General features: G+C 40.9%; 1 protein-coding gene across 1 annotated transcript in view; it reads left to right on the plus strand.

Moving 5' to 3' along the window:
• Window positions 1-19,715, plus strand: part of GALNT5 (polypeptide N-acetylgalactosaminyltransferase 5) — a 228,953-nt gene that overhangs the window by 182,500 nt on the left and 26,738 nt on the right. The gene's annotated exons all lie outside the window — the stretch shown is intronic.

Here is a 19,715-nt window from a genome sequence, read left to right on the forward strand (position 1 = left end):
ATACATTGTCGGCAGCTTCACGGGCAAGCAACTAGATCACATCTCCTCCTGTAACACTGCGAACGCTTCAGACGCACAGCGCGAGTAACTAGTATAATAAAACAGATATTTGTTTGAAAGTTGTAAACGTAATCTTCTCCACACCCGTATACCTGGAAACCGCTTTTTTAAAGGTTTCAGTACTAGTCAAATGCAATGCTATATCAGACCATTAATTTATCTCCCTCTGTCTCATATTGTAAAATGTATTATATCATGTAAATTTGGGCCAATGTTTGTTGAGAAAAACATGTCTGTTGTGCCCGTGTGGAGTCTTCTGCTTCCCAATGACACTGTGGCTTCTGTAATCCGAATTCAACTGAACGTTTGAATGAACAAATGAATAGATTTTTTTATGCGCAAAACATAGTCCCCCAAGTCTTCCTTGCGCCAGAACTTAACCTATATAGTCAAGGAGGCTCGACAGAAGAGCTGGTTCCTAAGTGCTTTCCAGAACATTCATTTAAACGCAGACATATAGGAAGAGCGTTCCAGAGAGAGGGAGCAACCACAGAGAAGGCACCATTACCCCACTAAGAGTTTCTAGAGTTCAGCATGGTAGGGGAGCAGTGATACTGAGCGTAGGAAAGGCTGGAGTGGCCATACCGAGCATCAGGCGTTTTCCCTGGGAGGTTGGAAGGGTGGGGAGGGGGGCAGGCGGTTTGATTGGCCGGGCTGTTTTTACAGCAATGCAGCAGTTATAAAAGTACTGTAAAAGTCTCTGTATTCAGCAGTTTTCGGGCAACAATAAAAATGTCAAGATAATCGAGGTGATTAATGAACCTGCTAAAGAGAGATGTGAGTTTTGTCTAGTGGCAATTTTAATTCATCTAAGGTAGCACGGAGGGTTAACATTCCTGCTGCAAAGAATGAGTATCATACATATCAAAGAACAATATTTTATGTGTATAGTTCAGTGAGTTACTGCTTTTGTCACAGAGTCTGTTGTTACTGTGCAGCTCATAAGTTACAATCGTAATCTAGCACATTGAGCTATGAACTGCCATCAAAGAGATGCATTCAAGCTGTATGATACAGGATAGAAAGTTATATTTTTTCCTGTCTTTCATTATCCTGATGTTGCTAAAATGTTTGTTTGGGTAGAATTAAATTCTTATTATTAAAGTCAAACCTTACCACGGGGTTATGTTCTGAATCCCGAGTTTGTGCTTTTCCAGACCAAGCACTTTAAAAAAATGTCTACCAGTATGGATGACATGAATCCTACAACTTATAGTCCCCTTTGCCTCATGTAACATTTTCTACACACTGATTTGTTGTAGAATGCACCATTCCCCCCAAATCTTCTCTGGGGAAGAATCCTGCCCTTAAACCCCTCTTTGCAGTGGTCAGGCTCATTCACTGCATCACTATGCACTGTATGGCGGCTGGTCTGCCAAAATTTGCCTGGGCTGCTTTGGGTTCCCTGTCCATCCTTGACGTAGGGGTAAATTAGGGGAATGTTTTGGCAGGAGTTGCCAAAGGATAGCGCTTAATTTGAACCAGCAGTGTCAGCTAGGGGACACTGGCACTCCCTTTTGGGGACTGTACTTTTTTTCTTCTTTAGACTTTGACCCAGAGCAAGAGAGAGAAAAACAGAAGAGGGAGGAAGAAAGAGGAAGAAAAAGACAAAATATAATGACAAAGGAAGAACTCAGGGATTAAAAAGAATGCACAGGCATGAAATAAAGGGCCCTGGTTGGTGTCTGGTGGTGGATCAAAGAGGCATGAGGTGGAATCTAGACTATGCAGCTATCATATTCAGAATCCTGACATTTAATAGGGATGGCTTCAGGCTTCTGGGCAAACCTTTGAACGCCAGACCTAGGGCCACATTTATGAGCCCAGTTACGCTGCTCTTGCACCATGCAACATGGTGCAAGAGAGCAGCAACTCAAAAATCTGATTTATGAAGCCATGCACGGCCACTTTGCTTGGCCCTGAGTTGCTTCATAAATTTGGAGTAACTGTCTTGGGAAGGCGTTGCATGGGCTTTGCGTGGGCGTTCACAAGCAACTCTCATGGTTTTGGATGCATTCCCAGAGCAACCAAAAGTGGTAAACCTGGGAATGCGCCAAAAGTATACCCCTTCTCAGGGGAGGTGTAATGAGGAGAAATATCTGTATTTCTCCTCCGTACTTCCTCTTTCTTTCTGAAGCACACAAAGAAAGTGGAATATGCCTCTACGGATTGTATCGATACAGGGAGGTGTACTTTCCTGCATAAAAACGAGCTTGCATGTAACGCAGGCACCTTTGCACCATAGTGCAAGGGTGCCTGTGTTAGCGCTTGGCAGCCCATTGTGCGCCAGTGCTGGACAAAGGACAGGAATGACCTGTATTGCAATAAATATGGCGCATTCCTGCCCTTTTCCTGTAACACAGCACAGCAAGGTGATGTGCTGCACTGCGCTGTGTTACAATCCCATAAATTTGCATCATTTTCTTTTCCAAATAAGCACTCCTGCAGGACAATAGGGCCACTAGTTCCCAAAAGATAGTATTTATGCTCCAGAGACAACTACTTGAAATGGACCTGGCAAAAAATATATTCTGCACACTTGCAACCTCACCTAGATGAGCACAGAAGGCCTAAATAGCAGCCATAGGCAAAGTAAAGTCTACGAACAATAAGTACATTCAGGACCCATACTCTGGGCTGAGTGCTCACTCAATACTGTTCTGTATAAAGACCCACTTGGTTGAGCTATACTCCTTTAATAAAAATGTTTTTTTGTAAAAATCATTGCTGGTTTGCTTGTAAGAGCTAGATTATCACTTTTTTTCTAATATTTAAAATGTCTATTGAAAATTGCCATGGCAGTGTAATAATTGCCCAGACAATAACGTGTTTTTTTGGGTAAAATACAATCCCATACCAAGTTCTTAAATTCTTAGAATGGAAAAAATACATGTAATCTGCCATCCCATTCACTATATATAATAAATTACGTTTTACAGGGTATCGGTTTAATACAAGGCGTGTTATGAATATGTTCAGGTCGAATGCATCAGTTAACCTAGTTTATTGCGTGTATTTGTAAACTCCTACCACAAGAGAGTGCTAGAAGCTAATATTTTAACGAAACATAACAACCGGCAATAGCAATCTCCACGTTTAGCGAGAGTTTCAACGCGGTAGTTTCCCGTTTTATAATTCTATAAAAGCACGGGAGCAGAGGTTATGAAATATTTCGTTTACCGCCTCAGCGAGTAACAGTGAGTTAATGTTTATGATTTCTAGTTTTGCATCTACTACAATGTTTTCACATTAGTCTCGAGTCTCTACTTGTAAAGTATTGTGACTCGTTTAATCCTAGAATGTATTAAGTGTTAATAAAAATGTATGTCGATATTTAAGACAAAGGTTGCGTTCTGGCAGATGTGACTAGGAAAGGCTAGAGATTAGGAAAAGCTAGGGAAGAAAACAGCAGTTAAAAAAATGACCCCACTTGGATTCAATTCCTAGTGCCCCGAGCGAAGGACTAAAGTGAAGAAGCTATAATTTTCATTACTCCTAAGAATTACAAAAATTGGGTCTTAGTTCGCATCTTAAAACACAATTTTCAAAGTATTTGGACATACACTGACATGTTGTTCACATGGCCATCGGTTCACCAATATGCCATTGGTAGCAGAAGTGACATCACACCATTTGTCGTTAATGACACAGAAAGTAACATTATATGATGACCTTTGGCCCTGAACCTTCCCAGGAAGGATGCCACATGGCCGTATCCCTGATGATGTTACAATTATTGACATCATTGAAGTTCAATAATAACTGCACAGACATCTGTCTATTTTATATACCACCCCTATTAGGGTGCAGAGATATATATGCAGAGGGAACACTACTCATTTCTCTTTACTTGAAACATGTTGTGTTCATTTGATTAGGATATAGTGCCACGAAACACAGAACAGCACTGGGATTCTAAATGAGTTATACTATCAACTCATGATTTATTAGTTTGTCTGGTATATAATGGAATGATCAATACACTGATAAAGAAAAAGATTTGAAAAAACAATAGTAGCTATTTTTATATGTATTATTAGACCATATGTTGAAAATGAACTATGTTATTACCTTAAATTGTTCCTAATTGTTGTTACATTTTGTTTTATGATTATTTGCAAGGCACCATCACTTGTGCAACGCATAGAGGTAAAGGTTTTATTCAAACATACACTTTTTCATTCATAATGAAACAAGGCAACAACTAGTTAGTAAACTGTTACTTTTTATTTAATCAAAAGAGTCAAAGATAATTAACCCGTTTACCTCGGCCGGTATTTCGGCGCGGTGCAGGCATTCTAACGAGTGAGCAGGGCCGCGTCGGCTGTTGGCCGTTCGCAGCACCCGCCAGGTAGTGCTCGCGAAGGCCAATGGCCGACGGGAGCCCCGAAGGGGTTAACAATCAAGTCAACAAGGCACTGTTTACCTTCTGTTCTTGCAATGGCAACTGAAACAGGTGGGGTTTGATTCCTTCTCTGAAATTTAGTGTGCACAATTGAAAAAATGATTAGAATAGTGCATTTAAAGCACATTTTTCAGATACATTTGTAAAGCCATACGGTGTGAAAGGGCACTTCATAAATATTTAGTTGCTTTCATGGGGTGCCAAGCTGATGCTCTCCATGATTTGAGTCAATTTTTTCAAAATGTGCAATTAGTGCCTGTACGAAATTAGGTTACTGGTTGAGGGGACTGAAAGCCTAGTCAAGCAGCAATCTTAATCCTTGTCAGGGTGAAATCACAGGCAAACCCCAAATTAACCTGTGCTCAACTCTCTGGTAGCTTGGCACAGAGCGGTCAGGCTTAACTTAGAGTTACTGTGTAACGAAGTCATGCAGCAGTTCGAACAGTGCTAAGGTGAAAACACAACTCAAGAAAATCCCCACCACCAATTTAGAAACAGAGGGAACTTTTTTAATAAATACATCAGGACCAAAACAAAAATAATCTAATCAGTAGAGCGAGGGATATGTAATTTTAAACATTTCAGGGAAAATAGTACAAAAAAGCTCAAAGCGGCAACTGTGGTAACTGGGGGGCATATGTATCAAACCCTTTTCCAGTTCGCAAAAGGGCCGATTCTCAGAATCGGCCCGTTTGCGAACAGGAAAAGGCCTTTTGGGATGTATCATCCCAAATGGGCATCGCAAATTAGAGAATTGCAATATTTGCAATTCTCTACTTTTCAATTGTATTTAAAAAAATCACAAATTGCGATTCCTTAAATGTGATGTAGAAAGCACCTAAGTTGTGCAAATTTGGCATATGAAAATCGCAAATTACCACCAACTGACAGTTGCGAATTCTTTGAAAAAAAGCACTTCTTTGCTCCTTAGGGCATGTCTGTGCGCCACATGTGCACACATGCTCATTTCAGGGGTGCATCAGGGTGCCCTTATGACACCCTAGCAACTTAAAATAGCATTCCCAATTTGTGATTCTCTAATTGGTAATCGCAAATTGAGAATTTCTTCCCATTCATTCCTAAGGTATTCCTTAATTGCGAATCGCAATATGCGATTCGCAATTAAGGAGTTTTAAGGAATCACAATTATTATTGTGATTCCTACATACATAGCATTTTGCGATTCCTTAATAGCAAGTCACTAAAAATCGCTATTAAGGAATTGCAAAAGGGCTTGTTCATACATATGCCCCTTGGTCGTGGTAGACCAGGACAAAGTCATGAGTTCAAGTCAACCGCGATGGAGTGCGATTTGCCTACAGGGGCCCAGTTAGGCCTGCTGAACAAGAGTACCTAAAATACTGGTTGCAAAGTGATGTAGAGTCCCGTGTCAAGGATGCGTTGCACAGCTACAGTTCTAACAGGCTACGTTCGGCAATGTCCGTGCATAGAGATGCATCGTGCAGCGGTAGTTGCTATGGGCTATGGCAGGAGATGCAGAATCCTAGTGTTTGGGAAGTCAAAGCAGCAGAATTCTGAGAGTGATGCGTCTAGCAGCTGAAGCGATGCACCGGTCCGGCTGGAAGTGCCCTGCACTATGGAGGAGATGCATCGGTTCTGCTGGATCCACAGATGGACTGGCAGACCACCTTCAGACCCACTTCCAGAGGTCCAGGACTGTGATGGCACCATTTGCAAGACAGGACTCACAGATGGCAGAGTTGAGGTGCTAGGTTCAATGTTGTTGTAACCTATTATGTCCCTGAGGGTTGTGATCAGGAGGCCAGCCAACTAGCCCATGGAGTCACTCTTGGGTCCTGGGTTCAGAGACGCAGGTTCAGTCCTTCTCACCCAGGCAAGAAGACAGCAGGGCAGCACAGGGGGACTTCAGTACGTCAGAGCAGCAGTCCAGCAAAATTGCAGTCCTTCTGCCTAGCAAAGTCAGCAGGTCTAAAAGTGTACCAAAGAGTTGGAGTCTGAGGTCCAATATTTATACCTGATAACCATTTTGAAATGGAGGAAGCTTCTACAGGTTTGCACCCCCTGAGGTGTCAGGCATCCTCTTCCTCTCTGTCGTGGGCCTAGCTTGTCTGGGGTCACAACAGACTAGTGATTAAACTCTTGTGAGAGTGCTCAGGCAGGGCCTTGGTGATATGCAAGTGTATTAGGTGACAGCTTCTCCCCCTTGTTAACTCAGAGTGGCTCATCCTGCCAACACCTATGTTACCTTTGCCTCACTATCTGGGAGTAATACACAAAGACCAACTGCCAGGTACACCTATTCATGTGACCAAGGGACAGAGTGCAGGCATCATATGGTTAGGACAAGGAAATGCCAACTTTCTGAAAGATATTCACAAGGGACCCCTTACACCATGGATTTGTCAACTGTTTTTGAAGGCTGTGTGAAGACAAAGAGCAATGGCGGACTCCAAATGCCGCACAAGCCTCGTGATATTAACACAATATTTAAAAAGAAAGTTCCAATCCAGTTGGTGGTGTGCACTTACTACTCCTACATCTGCCGTTGAAGGATGCAATCCGCTACTCGGAAGACAAAAACTTTGAATTGGATGGAGTAGTGCACTACCAATGTTAAATATTGTTCAATAAGGAAGCAAGATCAGTTTCTTCTTTTGAGATCAACCTTTATTTAACTTCATCAGAGGTTAAGAAAACACAGAACATCATCCAACGCGTTTCGTTCACGAAGTGAACTTCATCTGGGCTGAAAGTGAGGACAAGAATAACATGCATGAGTGCCAGACATATACAATATATATATTTACATTTACAAAAAAACACACATTTGAAAGACCTAGATGAAAAAGGCAAAAAACTACAATACATTAAATGCAAGACTATTCACATGTGTTAAAAAACTATTTACAATGTGCAAACCAAGGTAAAAAGGACTTAATCACCACCGGGTAAAGTGACGGTCCCAGGTGCTGCATATGTCCAATGTAGGGTATACATACAGGTCACATTTTTTTTAAATATCAAAAGGAGAAAGAGATTAGCGGATTCATTATGAGGGTGGGAAGTGTGCACTCATAATTAGCATACTAAAATATGTAAAAAATGGAAGAGCGAAAAAGCAAAATCAGAACCAGCTGCATTATAAATAACATGTGGATTATCTGAAATATATTGATATTATAATGCATGAAGGTTAGAGCCAACATTGAACATATATCCTAAATAGCATGCAGGAGATATTCTGTCATGTTACAAAAGATTTCCTAGACTTGGAACCTACATCTTCCTGCATTGTCCAAAAAGCAAAAGGCAATATGATACTTGAAATAAAGACCATCCAGGCAATAGGCAGTTATTATGCTGTGTATATGGATATATATACAATTCTTGTCAATATATAAATCCTCTTCATTTTAAAGTACCTACCAAAAATGTATAAGAGGATATGTTACAATCACCATAGAGAGAAAGGGGTACAGGCTCTTCCCAAATCACATCGAGTCATGAAACAATTCCGTGTGCCTCTGTGATAAGAGCCAATGTTTGTCAGGCCTGAAAAGGTGAAATAACGTCATGAGCAAAAACTTCTTGCAAGGGCAGCTCCATACATAGTAAAACATCCAAAAATAATGCAGATCATTCAGTTTAAGGATTCAGAAATACATGATCTTAAAAACACCCAGCTCGATAATAAAACACCATGGTCTGATGAATAAGTAACATAAGCCGAAACGGCGGCCAGAAGTAAATAAACAAGGTGGAGTATAAATAGTATGATTATACAAGCAATCATTAAGAAATGCGAAATCTAACAGGAAAAGCATGTGTGAACAGCGAGCAGTGTAATGACCGCAATTAATTCATGGGCCCCAAAATCTTGCAACACGAAAAACAGGCACCATAAATGCCATGTGAGAAAAATTGTACAGTTGGCTCGTACATGATAACGAGCCAACTGTACAATTTTTCTCACATGGCATTTATGGTGCCTGTTTTTCGTGTTGCAAGATTTTGGGGCCCATGAATTAATAGCGGTAATTACACTGCTCGCTGTTCACACATGCTTTTCCTGTTATATTTAGCATTTCTTAATGATTGCTTGTATAATCATACTATTTATACTCCACCATGAATATTTACTTCTGGCCGCCGTTTCGGCTTATGTTACTTATTCATCAGACCATGGTGTTTTATTATCAAGCTGGGTGTTTTTAAGATCATCTATTTCTGAATCCTCAAACGGAATGGTCTGCATTCTTTTGGATGTTTTATTATGTGTGGATCTGCCCTTGCAAGAAGTTTTTGCTCATGACGTTATTTCACCTTTTCAGGCCTGACAAACATTGGCTCTTATTTTGCTTTTTCGCTCCTCCATTTTTTACATATTTTTGGTATGCTAATTATGAGTGCACACTTCCCACCCTCACAATGAATCCGCTAATCTCTTTCTCCTTTTGATATTTAAAACAAATGTGACCTGTATGTATACCTTACATTGGACATATGCAGCACCTGGGACCGTCACTTTACTCGGTGGTGATTAAGTCCTTTTTACCTTGGTTTGTACATTGTAAATAGTTTTTTAACACATGTGAATAGTCTTGCATTTAATGTATTGTAGTTTTTTGCCTTTGTCATCTAGGTCTTTCAAATGTGTGTTTTTTGTAAATGTAAATATATATATTGTATATGTCGGCACCCATGCATGTTATTCTTGTCCTCACTTTCAGCCCTGATGAAGTTCACTTCGTGAACTAAACGTATTGACTGATGTTCCGTGTTTTCATAACCTCTGATGAAGTTAAATAAAGGTTGATCTCAAATGAAGGAACTGATCTTGCTTCCTTATTGAACATTATTGAACATTGGTAGTGCACCACTCCATCCAATCCCTGTTTTTGAAGGCTGCATAATTATTTTGCGCCTCTCAATACCAACATTTGTTGGAAATAAATTCCACTCCTTATTTACACATATGCTCTCACTAGTATACCACACATGCTGACATAACATATAAATATCAAAACAAACTCTTGTGATCAGTTATGTGATTTATTTTGTCTTTCTTGTATTTGTTTATTAATACAATTCTGGGGACACAGAAATCCCCCCAAAAATCGTTTCTGTGCATTAGAATGTATAGTTTTCTTTTTCCTTTCTTCCTCAATTTGAGCATTCAGTGCCATTTGGAATTTTGGTATTTATATCTTATGCCTGCATGTGTAGTATGTTAATGAGAGGATATGTATAAATAATATGCTAAATAAGATTTCCAACAAAAGTTGGTATTGAGAGGCGCAAAATAATTATGCAGCCTTCGAAAACAGTTGTCAAATCCATGGTGTAAGGGGTCCCTTGTGCATACTTTATATTGACTGATCCCGGCCCTTACTACCTCAACAGGATCGCTCCCCATCACAACATAAACTTTCTTAAAGGGGCATTTTCAGAATAGTGACAAAAAATCTGACTTTACCATTAAAGAGGGCTTTTAATTAAAATTCTTTAAACACCAAAATCGACCTATCTACCTGCTCCCAATTGGGAGTTAAAGCTTATTAAATGTAATAAGATAACCCCAATGTTATCCTATGGCATTGCAGTAGTGAAAAACATATTTAAGAGTTTTTCATTACCAGAACAGGTACAATTGAAAAGTGCACCTCCTACTTTTTAAATATACTAGATCCTGCACTCTGGTCTGTTATGTCCTACCCTAAGAATTATATGTATGTATTAGAAAGGAAGGTCTAGTGCTGGCAAAAGTTTTACTCCAGTGAAGTTTTTCGACTGGGGGTACCGACGAATAGAGCTGGGCCTCATAGAAAACAACTTGAGCTGGTGCCGATTGAGGTGAGGCTTACCCCTTGGGAAGTAATGATGCAGTCCAGTCTTCATACTTACGGAAAGGTTTGAATACGATTATCACATCAGTAACACTGTATGTATGAACTTTTTTTCTTTAATGTGAATGCATTGACAAGATAATTTTTAGTCATGAAGAAAGCCATGGATAATTATCCCTAGAGGCTGAAACATGTCGACCGTGTGAGCAGTGATTAATTTCAAACTGCTCCATATCTTTTCCTCACTTTCACGTTGATTTTAATAGGAGAGCTAAGAGAGACTGATATAATTATCAGGAGAAAGGATAGTAGATTATCTCATTAGCTCATTCTTTTTAAAACATTTTCCTGTACAAACATCACCTGCACTGCACTTCAGAGATTACCTCTAATTACCCATTCTTTAGAAACACAATCTTATTTGTTTTCCTTCTTGAAAAGCATCGCACAGATGGATACAGTTCTTTCTCTGCTCTCTCTGATTAATAAGAGAGGCAGGAGGAAACTGTTTGGGACACCAGATGATGACACTGGGCACATGGTTGTGTATTGATGGGATACTAACTATACTGAGGCGATCTTGAGTTTTGTCTCTTCATTACTTTTGCTTTCCTTTCTAACATACACTCAACAACATAGAGAGTTGTGATAGCCTCTATATTGGTCCGCTGAGGTATATGTTTAAATACCTTTTATTTTGATCTAGTCCTTTGGATTCTATTTGTTTTTGAAACGTTTTATTTTGCCAGGTCAAAATGGCAGTTTAAAAACTGCACCAATGCATGCAATGGCAAGCCTGGGGCATGTTTAAAAGGTTTCTTAGCTGGGTAGCATTACCAGTGTTGTAGGCCCCTTAATAGAATTTATTTACAGGTCCTAGGCATTTTACTAGGGATTTATAATTAAAATAAATAAGCCAATTGGGGATAAGCAAATTCTACCATATTTTAAAAAGAGAGCACATGCACTTTAGCATTGGTTAGCAGTGATAAAGTGGTACAGTGCGCTGAGTCCTAATTCAGCAAAAACATGGTGCCCGATTCACAGAACTAAATTAAGACAACATCCTAAACTTACTACCAGTTTGGTATTCACATAAGGCACTTACCCATTTTGGTATTCACAGAAGGCACTTATTCATTTTGGTATTCACAGAGGCACTTACAGTAAGTGCCTTCTGTGAATACCAAAATGAGTAAGTGCCTTCTGTGAATACTAAAATGGTAGTAAGTTTACTCATCAATGAGTGAGAGACTTCTGTGAATACCAAAATGAGTAAGTGCCTTCTGTGAATACCAAAATGAGTAAGTGTCTTCTGTTAATACCAAAATGGTAGTAAGTTTAGGATTTTGTCTTAAGTTAGTTCTGTGAATCAGGCCCAAAGTTAGCAAAACATATGAGTTGAGGGCAAAAGGTTATGGGAGAACCAACCCAAGGTTGCCGGGTCTAACAGTGTCCCTGAATGTTTCAAATTACCTACATTTTACCGGGGCCAGCATATTGTCATGGGTGCTCTCCATATGTCATGACCCATTAGGCCAAAAATTGCATACACTATGCCAGTGGCCGAATTTTACCATTAGTGCAGTCCATATACCTTGGGTCACAAATTACCTCTAGTCAGGGCCAGTATTTTGCCATAGTAGCCACCTCCCTAATCCCCCCACGGCATGCTTGTTCTCCCTTTTCCCAAGAATTATCTCCAAAGTGGCAGTGACAGCATTTTGTCACAGGAGCCTCAATATCAAGAATGTCCTTCAGTATGCAGTGGCAGCATTTTGTCTAGGTTGTCCTCTAATGTCAAGTATTAGCTTTAGAATACCAGTGCCAGTACTATGTCAATGGTGCCTGTTATATTATGAATTACACCGAGTATTCCAGCACCCACATTTTGCCAAGGGTGCTGCAATGCAATCAGTGTTGCCTGATGTATGCCAAGACTGACTGCAGACTGTCAAACATAATATCACATTCTCACTCATGCTCACTTACGTTCACTCACTCACACTCATTCTCACTCACACTCTCATTTAGTCTCACTCACTTGCACTCCCTCACTCTTTTGCATCCACTTTTATTGTCCCTTCCCTTTCACTCATTCACACTCTCATTCTAACGCTTACTCACTCATTCTTACACTAAATTGCATTCACTCTTATTGTCTTTCACTCTGACTCAATCATTCTCACTCACATCTACAATCACTATCAGTCACACTAATTCGCACTCAATCAATCAATCAAAAACTAGTTTGAACCATTAGCAAACATAACAGGAGATTATTCAATGGAATTAAACATACCATTGTATTCTGACTCTTTCATTTACATAAAGCGACTGAGGAACAGAATTCCTTCACCCATGTAACCCCTCCCGATGTTGTAAAATACAGGATAAAACATGACAGAAGCATAATGGTGTCATAGAAAAATAGCAATAACCCTATATGGAGCAGGGTAGGGGGTGGCGTTAGCCTGGCTTAAAAACAGCCCCCTAGCAAACAGTCTCATACAAAGGGGCAAACCTGCACCCTACTTATTGCAGGGAGAAACAGTATATAAGTGCAAGTGTTACTTATAAAAATCCATAAAAAAGACAAAAGGGGGACAATACATATACATTTCAAACACTAGGTGCAAGTCTAGACAAAGTCTACATAGCATAAACAACAAGCATTTGCAATGCAATCGGTCTCGCCTTCGGTACCTTATATGTGTTTAGCAATGAGTGACTTTATCGCACACTACTGTAACGTAGCCTCAGTCACATATATTTTCAGCATATTGACATCCCTATGTGACGGTAATAACCACGACAAAAAGTATATTGGGAGACACCCTTTTTGAAGAAAAAGGGAATGGGTTTGTGGTCAACAAATATCAGAAAAACCCTTTTCCTGGTTTTGAGTAACAGATGAGACTAACTAAATAGTCCCTCTGTTAAGACGTAATCTATGGTAACCTGTGAGTATAGTCAATTCTTGGAGTCCCACACCACAAGTTAACAAATTCACAAGTCTATCATCAATCTAAGCAATTCAGTGCCCTGGGTCCTTGATGAGATCAATAATCAGATGAAGGCTCTATTCTCAGCTTGTACCTCATGGTCAACGCTCACTATCAGCCTGCGGTAAGTGGTTACCGTCACATCAGTGTCAGCTAAGCGGAGCACTGCTCAGTCCATCCCTGAGGAGAGCAGGGAGATAGGTGCAGGCTGACACCCTAAAATGGGTTATGTTTAAGAAGGTTGGATATTACTGAGCGTCAGTGGTTGAGGCCTAAGCGATGACGAGTCTCCAGCAGCCGTCCCATCGCGGGGCAGCAGCTGCATGATGAAAGGTGCAGGGAGCGCTGCGAGGAACGGCAGGCTGCCTGTGCCAAAATGAAACATATAAGCATAACCACCGCCCGGCACAATGTTGTAGTCACGTGATGGCAGGTCACTGTGACAGCAACATCGATGGCAGCGGAGCAGTCCTAGCACCCGGCCTCCTCCACATCCCCAAATAATATTAAAGTCAACTCGGCTGTGCAGATTCCCGGGCATCCCGCGAGTGGTGTGTGGCACTGAAAATACATTTGGACAAGCGGTTGTGAGTGTCCCGTCAGCTCCGAAAGTGAAAGCGTGCGCAGCACACTTATTGTAAACAAAGCATGTCGTCCTGCCTTAAGTAGGACAAACTCAATAAAAATGTAGTGCTTACTGTGTAAGAACCGAAGTAAAGGGGCCAGTACTAAGGAGGGGTATTATGGAATCAGACACCAGCCTTTGCAAAGGACAAAGACAAAAGCCAATACAAAATATGGGCGGGGCTTCTCCTCCATACGCTACCTACAACAGATCCCCAGAGCAGCACTTGCGCGCTGGCTCAGGCTTGATTCAAAAATGCAGTTGAGACAAGATAATAAATGGCCCAGAGATCCTGATTCTGGATATGAATCCCAAAGGTTTGCGGAGGAACTTTCGCTCAAGGCTCTGGACCTTAACAGCCTTAAGTAAGCAAGTGAGGAAAGGGTTGTGAGCAAGTGTTACTCCTTTTAAGTGAAATGTATGTTATTTGAAGGGTAATTCCTTATTCAAATGACACTCATAGGTCCTAAGTAATTTGAGTGAAAACATTTCTTTTTATTTATCATTTTATTTCATCCATTTCACTTGTTATAATTTTAATTAGACAAATGTTAGGGGAAAGCGAGCAGCCTACATGTGTTTTGCCACATATATGGCTAATGGAGCCAAGACTTTCTCAAGGCTAGTCATAATGTTTTCACAGCTTAGGATCAATGTTAATTACATACATGTTTAAATTAAAGATGAGGCATTTTAAAATCCAATATTTAGTAATCAAGAAGTTGAGCGTCTCATGTCGGATCCTGGGATAATTACTCAACATTGAATAAGGAATTACCCTTCAATAACATACATTCCATTGAAAAGGAGGAACACTTGTTCACAACCCTTTCCTCACTTAACTTAAAAATGCAGCATTATAAAATCCATAAAAAAACAATCAAGGTGGTCAATACATATAAGATTTGAACTCAAAATAGACATGATCTACATAGCATAAACAAGTGCATCAAAGGGAACAAAGTACTAAAAGAGCCAAGCAAAAATATAGGATGGTGGACAGCAAGAAGACAGATTACTAGTTGCCCTTTTTCCCCAAAAAGACAAGTTACACCCCATAACCATTAAGAAAGCAAAGCAACACACATTAGTAATGTAAAACATGATTGAGCCAGGATAGAGGACAGCAGCGACCCGGCAAAAAGACAATCACCTGGCAACCACTCCTAATCGGAAGGATATACACGCATCCACATTATAAAAGGGTAGGGAACAGTGGAAAAGTGCGAGTGCGGACAACAAATTCAATTAAAATAAAACACCCAAAGCACAGCCCAAACGGCAACCCTCGTACGGGATGTGCCCATTTTAAAGTTTCCTGCAGTGTTTTAACAGAGAAGCGTGAATGTTATCAAGTGGTCAACAAACACGGGTGAGCGAGCAGAGTAAAGAGAATAAAGAAGAGAAACTGTGAAGTACGATGCATGCAAAGTCAAAGGGTCAATAGATTAAAAAATCCAATAAGAGAATCCATGCAACAGACCCAATAGAGGAAGGTGCATGATTCAACGGATGTAGCCTGCAACGCTCTCTGCAACCTCCCCCCATGGTCCTGTGCAGTGGTGCTGTAGTGTAGTTCCTATATTCCCAATGGGCTCTGCGCATTGGAATAAGATATCCTATAGATTTTACGTAGGACTTATGTCAACTAGGTCTCTATCGAATATACTAGACTTAATTGTGAGTGCCAACTAGCGCAGAGGTCACTAGAAACTTTCTCGAATTCACAAGAAGGGATTAGTTTCTGACAACCGCAGAAACATGACAACTTTGTTTCCCCAAAATAAAACGTATCTTCAGAGTCGTGGAAACAATAGATAGATATTTTACTCAGTCAATCGTGCATGAGAAATAGAGAGGCGGGCGTTTTCAATAAAAGGATTTATTGAACTGTCTTCTTTCTCATGCTAAAGAAATGAACTGCTACAATCGTAATACTGCTGTAAAGTATAATGCGCACAGCAAGAAGAGTATTATAAAATAATACTGTAAAAGCATGGTATGGTTTCTAAGCCATAAAATACATACATAAATACCAAAGACTAAAAAGTACTCAACTGGTGCTTCTAAAATACGCCTAGCCCAATGTAATTAACCTAAGTCTAGTACGAGGGAAGAAGTAAGTATGGTGTAGCATAGGTTTCGTTTCTTTGCCAAGAATCTATCCAAGATTTCTCTTAGGGTCTAATCAGTTCCGTACCTTGGTTTTAGAATGTCGGAGGTCTGGTATCTCTGCTCGGGACTCGATTTCCCAACACCCCGCGAAGGGAGCTTGGAAACACTGGAGCTGGATTCTCAGTGAGAGAAAGGCAGCATCTCTGTCAGTGCGTCAGCTGGAGGGTAGGCTTCCTCCGGCACTTGCTGTAGCGAGCTGCGTCGGTCAAGTAGATAGTCGAGCTGCTCCTGAACCATTGTGTGTTTGCTAGGGCATATTTATTCCTTGAAGGGGCCTACTTTGATGTAAACTTGGACATAATAACGTCACCAAAGAACCCCAAGGGAATGGTCGTTCTTTGAAAACTCCATGATTTCTAGGACAAATCAATATTCCTGACTGCTGAAGCCGAGTTTTCCAATAAATCGTTGTGGCTTTTTGGAACTAGTGGAAGTAGCTATGCCTGTATTTGGACTGGATGGGTTATGTCTAAACATGGGCATGATTTCTATGCCTATATAAGGGCAAGGTGAATTGTACCTATATAAGGGCATGAATCAGTAATTTTGTTCATATTCTAAAATGCTACACAACAGTGCTCTCTCCTTCTTAAAGATGTCAAGGAGTTGAACTGTGAAAATCTTCAACATGAGGTTCCGTGGGCACACTCATTATTTCTCACACTCCAGCACCCACTATAACACTGACTCACTCATTCTTATTTGGTTTCATTTGCTCCCTCTCCCTCCTGTGCATTCACTTTGTCTCTCAATCTCTCATTCTCACTTGTTCTCTCTAAATCATACTCACTTACAAATTCCCTTTCTTATTAATTTTCACTCACTACCTGTCACTCACACATACACACACAGGCACACACATACAAACAGGAACACATGCTCATATATATACAGGCTGTCGTATAACAACACCCTCACACACACACAAAATACATTTAAAAGCATTTTAGGTTCCACTTCCAGTATACAAAACCTGTGGTTGACAAACTCACACATCCTTACACCCTGTGCGTTGGTACAAATTTAGGGTCATATTATCAACGGCCAGCGAAAATTATCGCTTGCCGTGCTTAGCGATAATAATATTATTGTAGGCTATCTCTGGAATTTATCGCCCTGGTAGCGCGTTATTAACAAAGCGTTTCTCCAGGGCAATAAAAATTCCAGCGACAGCGAGGTTATCACCCTTTTGCAGGGAACGTCGCTGGTTTTCCAGTGATGTTCCCTGCAAAACGGTGATAACCTAGCTGATACGACCCACAGGGTCTTATCAACATAATCCACCCCCTATGTTAGGGATGGCTAAGTCAGGATTTTAGCAGACGTTAGATTTTGGCGAAAGAAAGTGTGCTAAAATCATGTGGGCTGCCTTGTAAATATTGCGATGTTAACATCAGAAATATTTGCAAGGTAGTCCATCCGGGGTATGCCCAGAAACGCCCACTTTGCAACTCATTGGAGATGCAAAGGGAGGCGTTGGGAAAAAGGGTGCTAACTTGCGATTATGCATGTTAGCACCCTTTTGTAAATAGGGCGCTGGTTTTATCTCCGCTGTTTTCGGAATTTTAAGCCAAAAAAGCGGAGATAAAGCCCTTGTAAATATGCCCCCTAGTTGCTGCGCTGCATTGTGCCAAAAGTTAGTAAACTGCCCATTTGTTTCCAGGCCTGGTCTTTTTTGTGTTAGTCTAATGCATTCTGGGGGTTATAGTCTTGTTTGCTTCCAATAAACGAATCACGCTAACAGACCTGAAATCAATAATTTGTAGGTGAAAGGTTTGAGACTGGTGACAGTGTCTGTAATGGCCTGGCAGGCTTCCCGTAAATTGTTTACCAAAACTGTCCTGCTGCCAGCAACAGCATTAGGCATGTGGACTATAGCTCCCAGCCCCCAAGAAGTAAAGACGCTCAGGGCCTCATTAGGATGTAGGATTTTCCGCATCCTCCGGGCCGGCGGAAGCCACCGCCGGCCTGGAGGATGCGGAAAATCCTCTGCGGACCCACCAAGACCCACCACCACATTAGGATGGCTGGTGGGTCCTGGTTTCCGTCCGCAGCTTTTCCTCCGCGGTTGGCTTACAACCGTGGCGGAAAAGCACTAATCCGGAGATTATTCAACGGAATTAAACATACCATTGTATTCTGCCTCTTTCATTTATATAAAGCGACTGAGGAACAGAATTCCTTCACCCATGTAACCCCTCCCGATGTTGTAAAATACAGGATAAAACATGACAGAAGCATAATGGCGTCATAGAAAAATAGCAATAACTCTATATGTAGCAGGGTAGGGGGTGGCGTTAGCCTGGCTTAAAAACAGCCCCCTAGCAAACTGTCTCATACAAAGGGGCAAACCTGCACCCTACTTATTGCAGGGAGAAACAGTATATAAGTATATAAGTGCAAGTGTTACTTATAAAAATCCATAAAAAAGACAAAAGGGGGACAATACATATACATTTCAAACACAAGGTGCAAGTCTAGACAAAGTCTACATAGCATAAACAACAAGCATTTGCAATGCAATCGGTCTCGCCTTCGGGACCTTATATGTGTTTAGCGATGAGTGACATTATCGCACACTACTGTAACGTAGCCTCAGTCACATATATTTTCAGCATATTGGCATCCCTATGTGACGGTAATAACCACGACAAAAAATATATTGGGAGACACCCTTTTTGAAGAAAAAGGGAATGGGTTTGTGGTCAACAAATATCAGAAAAACCCTTTTCCTGGTTTTGAGTAACAGATGAGACTAACTAAATAGTCCCTCTGTTAAGACGTATTTGAAGAAAAAGGTGAAGGGGGTGGGGGTGCACATCGGGGTGCGTGCCACTTTCTACTTACAAATGCAATGCGTGTGTTTTTAACATTGCTGCGGGTGCAGCTTGAAGCTCCACCCGCCGCAATGTTAAAAATAGAGGATGTGACCGCAACCCTTGCGGTCACATCCTAATTGCACAGGAGGGAACTCCGCATGCCATGCGGAGGTTCCCTCCTGCTCTGGGGTGCGTCCGTCCGCGATCCTAATGACCCCCTCAGTGTCTCTGCTACGTGAGAATCAAGCCGGTACTTTTATTTCACTTAATCTTGACCAGAGATATTTTAGGTTTCTTAAAGTGGGCAACTGCTTCTGTCCCTACTTCAAAAGAGTTCCCTAGGAAAGTGATATTTCTTTCCCAATCTTGCCTCTTTCTATTTCTCTATCACTGCCTCTCTCCCACTCTCTGTCTACCACTACCTTTTACTCTTTCTCTCTATAGCCATGGTCATCCTAAGGATTTGTAGGGCACTAGGCAAGACATATTTCACCTGTTTTTGTGTGACTTCATTTCTAAAATGTAATATTCCGTGGTATCTCACCTGATTGAACTAGAAGAAAATGTGTAATATCATAGATCAAAATAGTGGACTCCAAAATATGTCTTGCCTGGGGCCCCAAAAGTCATTAAGAGGAGGCTTAACTTGCCAATGGGTTTATAGCCTAGAGCATTTTGGCAGCCTCAGCTGGTCTACAAGTAGATCCTTGCTCCAGCTGATAAAAAAGAGGGTTTACTTTGCTCCTGCTAGTTACCTTGTCGCAATATGCATTGTGTCATTGTGAAAAGAAATATGGC

This window comes from Lissotriton vulgaris, unplaced genomic scaffold, assembly GCF_964263255.1.
Source record: "Lissotriton vulgaris unplaced genomic scaffold, aLisVul1.2 SCAFFOLD_796, whole genome shotgun sequence".
NCBI lineage: Eukaryota > Metazoa > Chordata > Amphibia > Caudata > Salamandridae > Lissotriton > Lissotriton vulgaris.